Source organism: Dermochelys coriacea, chromosome 7 (genome assembly GCF_009764565.3).
Source record: "Dermochelys coriacea isolate rDerCor1 chromosome 7, rDerCor1.pri.v4, whole genome shotgun sequence".
Taxonomy (NCBI): Eukaryota; Metazoa; Chordata; order Testudines; family Dermochelyidae; genus Dermochelys; species Dermochelys coriacea.
In genome coordinates this window covers 74,908,804-74,919,050 of record NC_050074.1, presented here as the reverse complement: position 1 = coordinate 74,919,050, position 10,247 = coordinate 74,908,804, and positions in this window count along the sequence as shown.

The window sequence follows — 10,247 nt, the reverse complement described above, 5'->3', positions numbered from 1 at the left end:
TTCCATTAGAACACAGTCAAAATTATCCTGGACACCCTATAGTCTATAATATTTATGGGTGACATCCTGATTTTTTTTATAAAGAGCTTTTATTTGGCCTACTTACAAGAAATGTATTGCTTAAGCTGTGTGGAAGTCAGTTGAGTTGGATAGCAGGGGCTTGTGCAAACTTTTGTTGAGTGCCAGTTCACAGGGATCATCCTCACAGTGAAACAAACTTAATAGAGAAATGGAGTGAAATTCACTCGAAATTGTTGTCTGCTGTAGTTTCAGTCTGTATCACACAAATCACCGAATTGCATGTGTTATCCATAGAAAGGGAGTCTAGGCTCCCTTGTAACATAGATTTGAGGGGAGTCAAGTTTGCACAGTTCCTGAAGTATAAAGAGCATTTAAAGTTGTCTTAAGCCAGCACCTAAGTGTTCATTTACCACCGCTCACTCCTGAACCCCATTTCCCACACCAGGTATGTCAAGTTTCCTAACAGTAATTTAAGGTAGCCTGTGCTTCAAGTAGGAATCAGGCCTGATGTTTCTAACTCATAAGATCTCCTCCTCATCCCTAACCAGTCAACACCTTTTGCAAGACACTGTCTATTGAACACAATAAGAGCGCAATGCTGTGAAACACAATGTGGAAGCAGAATCAATAATGAAAGTGAAGCAGCCTTGAAGCACGCTTGAAGCAGATCCTACTTTAGAGGGGAAAAGTCCATGAAAGCATCAACGGGATAGTGGCTTGGTAGGCAATGCAATCTAATGGTGAGATAAGGAATTCTGCCCTAGAAGCACAGGCACTGTATATCACTGAAGTGATATTTTATTATTGAGGAATAAACTCCCTGTACCTGTAGCATATATTATAATACAATACATTTCTAGATAGTGATCTTCACAGTCAAGATCACAGCCAGAAAGTCACAGGGAAATGAGAAAAGTCAAGCTTTGGACAAAGCAAGTGACTCAAAGGTGAGGGAGTAGGCTAAGAGGTCCAGCTAAATGGAGCACAACTCAAAAAAGAGCGACCCAATCTAGAAAGAGATGAGAGGGAAAAATAAAAATCCTCCAAGACAGAATCTTCCTCAAGATCACCCATTGTATTTGGGTCCAAGCAGTGTTATCAGTCTGTGTAGATTATAAAATTTTATTGTACAAATCAGGGATTGTGTTTTCCTCTGTTATTTTTGTATGAAACTGCTCAACAAATAATAATAATGAAGGCTGGAGAGTGAAGTGAGCAAACTAGCTGGGTACCAGCCTCTTTATAAACATTGCACTGTGGTTTTGACCACACTGAGAGTTTTATAAATTGACCCTGTTTTTACAAGAGGAAATTTCCAAGAAACATGTTTCTATATTATTGTATAATCTCAACATCAGCATTAAGTATATGAATTCCTCACCCGCAGCAGAGGCCTTGCTTAATGGCTAGTAATAGTATTTGCATTTTAAATTGTCTGCCACTCCTGAGATGGTAAAATGATGTTTTGGTCTTTCAATTGCTGGATGTTAAAGCCTAATTCTAATTAAAGCCTAATTCTAATTTCTAATTCAAAAAAGAAATAAGGAACACATTTTTAATAGTCAGGGCAATTAACCACTGGAGCAAACTTTCACAGTAGGAGGTGGATTCTCCAGCTCTTAAAGTCTTCAAATCAAGACTGACGCCTTTGTGGAAGATATGCTTTAATATAACACAAGTTATTGGAATCATTACGGGACTTGTCTTTCTTGATTCCCTCCATCAGTTCAATAGTGATGATGGGGCCAAGAGAAGTCTTTTTAGATCTTTCTATCTTATACCAGCTTCCTTCCAGTTTCATTCATCTTATTTTTTCATGTTATTCTTCACTGTGTTTATCCAACAAATCCTCACTCTTCCTCTGTTTCTCATTTCTTGCACTCTGGCATGTGATGCCATGTATGGTATCCTTTCCAGAGCCATTCATAGTGTCCAAAACATTGAAGTTGTCTTTCTTGAATTTGCTGTAACAGTTTTGTTTCTTGCCCTAGCCATTTTCTTATCTCCTTTATTTTCTGCAGTCTTGAAATTCTCAGTAGTCCCCTTATCCAGTTCATTTCTGCAGTCAAAATCATTCATTCATCGTTTTTTTCTCATACTCCAACATTCTGACCTGTACAGCAATTTAAGCATGGCAGTTTCCCATATACACTGATTTTTATTGTTGATGAAATATTTTTAGTCTTCCAGATCTTGCAGAGTTTTCCAAATACAGCAGTTAGTCATATTCACAATTCTCACTGTTCATTACCAGTCCTCCAAGGTTCACAAGGGTTTTACACTTGTTCTGGTTCTTTGTCTCCAACGTTGATGGTTACCTCTGACTCTTGTCTTCCAAATGCCCTATTTTTTTAGCTTTTCCATCTTCAATCTGAATTTTCTGTTTTCCTTGTCTACCTTGTCAGTTATTCCCTGTAAATCCGCCTTGGTCTGTGATGTGAGGTCAATATAATCTGTGAATCTAAGGTTATGCTCTCTGCTACCCCCTAACATGACTCCTCCCATTTCAGCTCTCAGTGCTACAGCCACTGTTCCTTCCAGTATCAAGTTGAACAAATCTGGTGATAGCGCACACCCTTGTTCCACTCCTACAGTCATCCTGAACCATTCTGTCAGTTTCTTGCCTACTCTCACCACATTCATCAATTTGCTGTAGACGTTTTCTATCAACTTGATCATTTTTTGTGGATGCCATACATTCTAATAACTTGTCATAATACTTTCTGCCAAATGCTATCAAAAGCCTGTTTGAAGTCTATACATTTGTAACAGGTTTTGGTTATGTTCTTCTCTGATATCTGTCTTATCACAAGTAACTGATCTATTGTATTTCATACTGATCTAAATCCATCCTGTTCCCCTGCAAGTTCTCCTTCCACATGCCGTTTTGTTCTCCTCTACAACATCTCAGTGAATGCTTTCCTGGTGCACTCAATAAGCTGATGATTCCTCTGTAATACTTGTACTCACTCTCTCTGCTTTTTTATAGATCAGTGCTATTATTGCTTTTGCTCATTCGCTCAGCACTTGCTCTTGTCTGTAAATCTTGTTGGATAGCTTGTTCATCACTTACCATATGTTCCTCACTTCTTGCAGCAGCTCCGAGGTTATGTTGTCACTTCCCACTGCTTTTTTCTTTTTCAAGCTTTGTATAAAAATCTTTACTACTCTTAAGAATTCTGGAATTTGCTCTCCCTCATTTGTGCTGGGATGCTCTTACAATTTGTGCATGTCATAGATCTTAGTTCTTGTCATTTTTTCAATTGCTTTCAGCCTCAACCTCATTGATGCTATCATTACTTTATGATCCGATCTGATGTCAGCCACAAATGATCTATACAAGAATGTATTTGATTTCCATCTGAAATTCACAAGAACATTGTTGTGTTCTTTGTTTGCCCATTAGGTGATATGCACAACCACTTCCTCTGCAGTTTTCTTTGTTGAAATAGCAAGTTAATTATCATTAGGTTGTTGCTTAGGCAGAAATGTAGTAGACTTTCCCCTCTTTGTTTTCACACCTAGTCCAAATGTACCTATTGCTCCAGCCCAGGAATTCCAGTTCAATCCTACTTTTGCACTAAAATTTCCCATCAGCAATAACATGTCTTGTCTTGAAACTTCTTATATTGTTTTCTGTTTTGTTATCAAATTTGTCAATTTCCTCCTTGAGCACTGCTGAGGTTGAAATATTTTTACTATTGTAACTGCATTGAATTTTATTCTGAATCTCACCTTCAACATATTAGGAGAAATATGATCAAATGCCATCAGAGCCTAGCTTGCCTTCAGTTTTAGCATCAGTGCAACTCCTACAGGAGTAGCTGGATGAAATTCTATGGCTTGTGATATCCAGGAGTTCAGACTAGATGAACTAATGGTGCCTTCTGGCCCTAATGTCTATTAATCTAATTTGTTTATAAAGAGATGCATTTGTATTCTGAAACTTCATGTTAAGGAACGAACTACACAGTTATCAGTTTTCCAAATAGTTCTTTAATGGCATTAAGTATGCAAACTCCACTAGCATTAATGGGAGAAGGGTAGCTATATAACACAATATTGGTATGATTTTTCACTGGCTCACATAAGCTCAAACCCTCCCTAGTCTGGAATTCTACCAATCATGTTCCTAGTGTACCAGCCAATGAGGTTATTGAGCAACCCAATTCCTTTATTTGGGAATTGTGTAAGCCGCAACTGCTACCTATCTCCACCCCAACATCTAGCTGTTGTATGGTAGGAAGATATCTGACAGGACTGGGAGACATTAGGGTAGATATCACATATTTTTCACTGTGCAAAAAATAGGCAACTGATTTTTCCATGAATTTGTTTGATGCTTATGGAACTATCAATTTATTTACATCTACCTTGAAACCCTTACTTCCGCGCTGCCTTCAGAGCTCTCTGGCCACTCAACTCTGAAGGCAGCGCAGAAGTAAGGGTGACAATACCATGACCACCCCCCTCAAAAGTAACCTTGTGACCCCCTGTAATTCCTTTTTGGGTCAGGACCCCCAACTTGAGTAACTCTGGTCTCCCCCATGAAAACAGTATAGGGTAAAAGCACACAAAAGACCACATTTCACAGTGGGGAGACCAGATTTCACTGTGCATGACGCATTTTTCATTGCTGTTAATTTGGTAGGGCCCTAACAATAGAGTGAAAATCTCTGTCATTTCCACAGTACAACTAGAAAATATTATTAATAATTTGATAACTTGAGAGAGAAATCTTAGAAATAAACTTCCCAAGATCTGTCAGTAACTTTTCTATGACAACACAACGTATCACACTATCAAATCATCTCCTTTTTTCTCTCTCTTTACTGCAGTTGGCTCAAGCACTGAATTGTTCCTTTGATTATTTTTCAGTGAAAGGACAAACATACACACAAACAAATTACCCAGCTTGACAATGTTTTTCAATCTGAACCAGCTTTTATTACCACTGCAAAGATACTAATGGAATGTTCCATTTTAATCTCAGACATAGAGAGAGCCAATGAATTATGTGTGAGGATCACTTTATGGGAGATCTATAATCAAGATCAGTTTGAAAAGGAAATTTGTTAAGGCCTTTAAAATCACTTTGCACCTTTTTTCTCTCCTGAATATCCATATCAATTCCTAAAGAGTTTGAAAGTAAAATATTGGATGGAGGGAGCTACAGATACCATATATCTTAATTTCAGGAAGACTTTTCACACAGTCCTATGTGACATCCTCATAAGCAAACTAGGGAAATGTGGTCTAGATTAAATTACTATAAGATGGGTGTAAAACTGATTGAAAGACTGTACTCAAAGAGTAGTTATCAATGGTTTGCTGTCAAACTGGAGGAATATTTCTAGTATGGTCCTGCAAAGGTCTGTCCTGAGTCTGGTACTAGTCAATGTTTTCACTGATGCCTTCGATAAAAGAGCGAAGAGTTTGTTTATAATGCACAACTTCAAAATGCGGAATAACTGACTAGGATATGGTATTGCTGAAAAGAATCTGGAGGTCATAGTGGATCACAAATTAAATATAAGTCAATGTAATAATGTGGGGAAAAAAGCAAACATCATTCTAGAATGTATTAGTAGAAGTGTTCTAAGCAAGACAAGAGAAGTAATTCTTCTACTCTATTCAGCACCCATAAAGCCTCAGCTGGAGTCTATGTCCAGTTCTGGATACCAGACTTTAAAATAGATGTGGACAAATTGAAGTGTCCAGAGGAGAGCAGCAAAAATGAGAAATGGTTTAGAAAACCTATGAGGAAAAGCTAAAAAATATGAGTGTGCTGAGTCTTGAGAAAAGAAGACTGGGGAGAGACCCGATAAGTTGTCAACTGTGTTAAGGGCTGCAATAAAGAGAACTGAGGTTAATTGTTCTCCATGTCTGCTGAAGATAGGACAAGATGTAATTGGTTTAATCTGCAGTGAGGAAGATTGTGGCTAGCTATTAGGAAAAAACCTTTCCAGTTATAAATATGGCTAAGCACTGAAATGGGCTGTGATGGAGTTACAGGATCTGGTTATGTCCCAGTATGTAACCAGTCTCCTGGGAGTGGCCCTTATAATGTGTTTAGCCCCAAGGACCCACACAGTTCCACAGGGGCAGGCCCATGGCCTCCAAGACTCTGAGACACAGCCTTTAGCAGCAGCTATATCTGCCTGTCTCTATGGTTTCCTGCAGCGAATCCAGACAAGCCAGAGTCCTGTAGGAGGCTCGTACTGTGCTCCTTCAGGGCACAATGCTCTCAGTTAGTATTTACAGTGACACTGGCAGTGTAACCACAGTAACCATTTACACACAATCTGAAAGTCCTTAGGTTAGCTCAGAGAACCAGAAGTTAATTCATAGTCCACCCTGGTCCAACCAGGGCCATGATGAACCAGCCACACTGTGAAGGACTCCATCTCTTGTGCATTCTCCCACCGTGTCTTTCTTCCCAGGGCTTTCTGCTGTTAGGTCTTGATGGTTCAGACATTGGGCATCTTTGCCTTTCTGGATGGGTTTTGATTCAGGGTCAGTTTCAGCCACTTGTTTAATGACCCTATTCATTCCATCAAGACAGACACCTGACACTCATACCTCATGCCTTCTGTGCTGTATTAGCAGGAGACTTAAACATTTTTATACAATGCAAAGTTCAGAGGGAATCTTAGGCACATAGACATTTCAGAAAAAATATTACAGAAAATACTTTGTCACATAGACTTGCATGGGAGGTTGTGGAATCCCCATCATTGGGGAATGAGAGTTAAGAATAGGTTGGACAAACTACTGCCAGGTATGTTCTTGGATTTAGTTGGTCCTGTCTCAATGCCCAGGGCTGGATTCAAGATCTCTTCTGGTCCTACATTTCTAAGATTCTATATTACCTTCCTGCTATTTTTTCCTTCCATGGCATATATCCACACTCATTTGTTCTCATAGGCTTCAAAGTGCCAGGCTGCTAGGCTTAATTACTATTATTTTCATCACTGGGGAAAAAGGAGATTATGAACCACTGAAAATACAGAAGGGATTATAAATGGAGTTTGCAAATGGATAAGAAATAGCCAAGAAAAGTAAAATTTTAAATCTTGCCTAACTGCAAAAGGAAGCCACATATTATTATTTATTTATTTATTTATTTACTTATTTACTTATTATTTTATGTATTTGTATTGCAGTAGAGTCTAGTGATCCCAGTCATGAACCATGTGCTCCATTGTACAAACACAGAATGAAAAGATGCCCAATTCCGGGCATAAAATGTATTCATTGACCCTTTAGGATGATGTTACTACACAAAAATAGTTGCCCAACAATGCATATTATCTTCTCTGAGAGAATAATATTTTGTAAGTCTGCTGTGTACAATTGTCCTAACACATTTGTTGGGCAGACTCTCAGCAGTGGCAAAACATGCTGCCAACCGGCAATCTAATCAAAACACGAGCAGGTTGAAATTGCAACATGGCTTGCTTGTGTGACCAGTGAGCTGCAATGCTAATCTGTACTTAGCTCAGTGACAGTATCTCTGAGGTAGCCTATATACCTGCATTATCTGTCTGTTCATTTTTTCTTGAAAAATCAGATAAGATTGCTGGATAAAAACCAGTGCACAGACACTCTTAACCTTATGTGTAGAGTCTGGGTTTTGCTACACTGTTACATGTATGAATAAATAGTTCTGTGATGCAATCAAATTCTCTTCTCTCCCATCATCCCACTCAATTCCAATGGAGGAAGGAAGGACAGAAAATTATGCAAGTGGGATTTCAGTGATGCACAAACAAATGGATCCCATCTGATGCCAAAAGAAAAGATGTTCCACAAGGGCTGCATCATTTCCTTGGAGATGCCTTGGGTGACATTTCATTCACATTATTAGTATTTTTACATTTCAATGTTCCTAATTTATTCATCATCATTTGAAATATCATTGGAAACATTTTGTCAGCCCTACAGTTGATCGGAAATTGAAGTGGGCAGCTGGAGGTGGGAGCAAAGAGGAAAGTCACATATATTTAATTACAGGTTTCAGAGTAAAACTACAGTGGGAAACAGGCCAGTCCTTGCTTACAGACAGCCCCCCAACCTGAAGCAAATACTCACCAGCAACCACACACCACACAACAGAACCACTAACCCAGGAACCTATTCTTGCAACAAAGCCCTTTGCCAACTGTGTCCTCATATCTATTCAGGGGACTCCATCATAGGGCCTAATTACATCAGCCACGCTATCAGAGGCTCGTTCACCTGTGCATCTACCAATGTGATATATGCCATCATGTGCCAGCAATGCCCCGCTGCCATGTACATTGGTCAAACTGGACAGTCTCTACGTAAAAGAATAAATGGACACAAATCAGACGTCAAGAATTATAACATTCAAACACCAGTCGGAGAACACTTCAATCTCTCCGGTCACTTGATTACAGACCTGAGAGTGGCCATCCTTCAACAAAAAAAAACTTCAAAATCAGACTCCAACGAGAGACTGCTGAATTGGAATTAATTTGCAAACTGGATACAATTAACTTAGGCTTGAATAGAGACTGGGAGTGGATTGGTCATTACACAAAGTAAAACTATTTCTCCATGTTATTTCCCACCCCCACCCCACACCCCGTTGTTCCTCAGACGTTCTTGTTAACTGCTGGAAATGGCCCACCTTGATTATCATCACAAAAGGTTTTCCCCCTCCCCCCCCCCCCCCGTTCCTGCTGGTAATAGCTCATCTTAAGTGATCACTCTCCTTACAGTGTGTATGATAAAAACCATTGTTTCATGTTCTCTGTGTGTGTATATAAATCTCCCCACTGTATTTTTCACTGAATGCATCCAATGAAGTGAGCTGTAGCTCACGAAAGCTTATGTTCAAATAAATTTGTTAGTCTCTAAGGTGCCACAAGTACTCCTTTTCATTCTATGTATATAAATCTCCCCACTGTATTTTCCACTGAATGCATCCAAAGAAGTAAGCTATAGCTCACAAAAGCTTATGCTCAAATAAATGTGTTAGTCTCTAACAGTGCCACAAGTCCTCCTTTTCTTTTTACATATTTCATTGTAATTTTTCCTATTTTGGGAAGTCAAAATGTAGAATTTCCCTTTATTTTTTCATTCACATTGAGATATTTGGAAAACTTTGACCAGCTCTTCTCATTAATACATTCTTAAGAGTTTTGATTTTCATGAGCTGACTCTTAGCTGAGCATGGGATGAAAAGTGGAGAACCGGATGTTATGTTCTTTATTCCTCTGAGTAACACTGAGTTCCTGTATAAAAAAACAAGCATTCCTCAGATGTGGGGGGGATTTTAATTTTATTTGACCTTTATCTTGGCTTGGGCTTTAAAAAAATCCCTCTTCTCTGAGATAGCCCTTCATATTTGTTGTAAATAAAAAATAGACATTATATTCATAATCAGTACTTCATTTTTTATTTTCATTCTTTACTATCTTAGCAGCTGCCTGGCTAAAAGTTTTCTGTACACCAAAGCACAAATCAAAATATTTAAAGAGACTGCAGTTTAACATTTCTTGTTCATGTTTATTAGCCTAGCAAACAGAAAATAAATTATCTGAATGGGGTATTCAATAAGCTCTTGTTATTATTAATTAACACACAATATCTAATTTATTTGGTCTAAATTAAACCCTTAGACCAAGATCATCCCATGTGTGCAAAATGCCCACCAAGGGACTGGGAGCTCAGAGTCCTCACTTTCAAAATCTCCCCTCTGCTGTTCTGTCAGAGGCAAGATTTACCCACCCCAGATCAGGTAAGTGTTTGGCCACCTAAACCCAGAGATCATTGACTATCTGTAGAAACCAAATCTATATGTTTCAGAGTAGCAGCCGTGTTAGTCTGTATTTGCAAAAGGAAAAGGAGTACTTGTGGCACCTTAGAGACTAACAAATTTATTAGAGCATAAGCTTTCGTGAGCGGAAGCAAAATGCATCCGATGAAGTGAGCTGTAGCTCACGAAAGCTTATGCTCTAATAAATTTGTTAGTCTCTAAGGTGCCACAAGTACTCCTTTTCTTTTTGCAAATCTATATGGTTGGTCCTGTACTTCTGCAATGCTTCCTGGGCCTCCCTGGCCACTATGGCTTTTATACTAACCCTGGGGTTCCCACAGCAAGCACTAGCCCAGAATTTGTTTCTTTGGACAATGATACTGTGAACAAGCATCTCCCCAGCCCTGCCTTTGACCTCTCTTCTCCTCATACATACATG